This window comes from Etheostoma cragini, chromosome 18 (assembly GCF_013103735.1).
Source record: "Etheostoma cragini isolate CJK2018 chromosome 18, CSU_Ecrag_1.0, whole genome shotgun sequence".
NCBI lineage: Eukaryota > Metazoa > Chordata > Actinopteri > Perciformes > Percidae > Etheostoma > Etheostoma cragini.
Window position 1 is genome coordinate 17,325,254 of NC_048424.1, and position 284 is coordinate 17,325,537.

A 284-nucleotide genomic window follows, 5' to 3' on the forward strand; every position below is an offset into this window, starting at 1 on the left:
TGTATCTAGCACCCAGGGATGACGTGAAGAAGAGTTTTATTGCCTGTGGTAGGAATGATTTCCTGTAGCGGTCCGTTACATTTAACATTTTACACACATTTAAACTGTTGGAGCCTCTTAGAGAAGCGGCTCCTCTGTTGGACCAGTGGGGGGTGAAGAGGGTGGACAGGGTTTTCCATGATAGATAACAGTTTGTTCAGTGACCGCCTCTCCACCACAGCTTCTAATGTGTCCTGTTTGCAGCCGATCACGGAGCCAGCCTTCCTGATCAGTTTGTTCAGTCT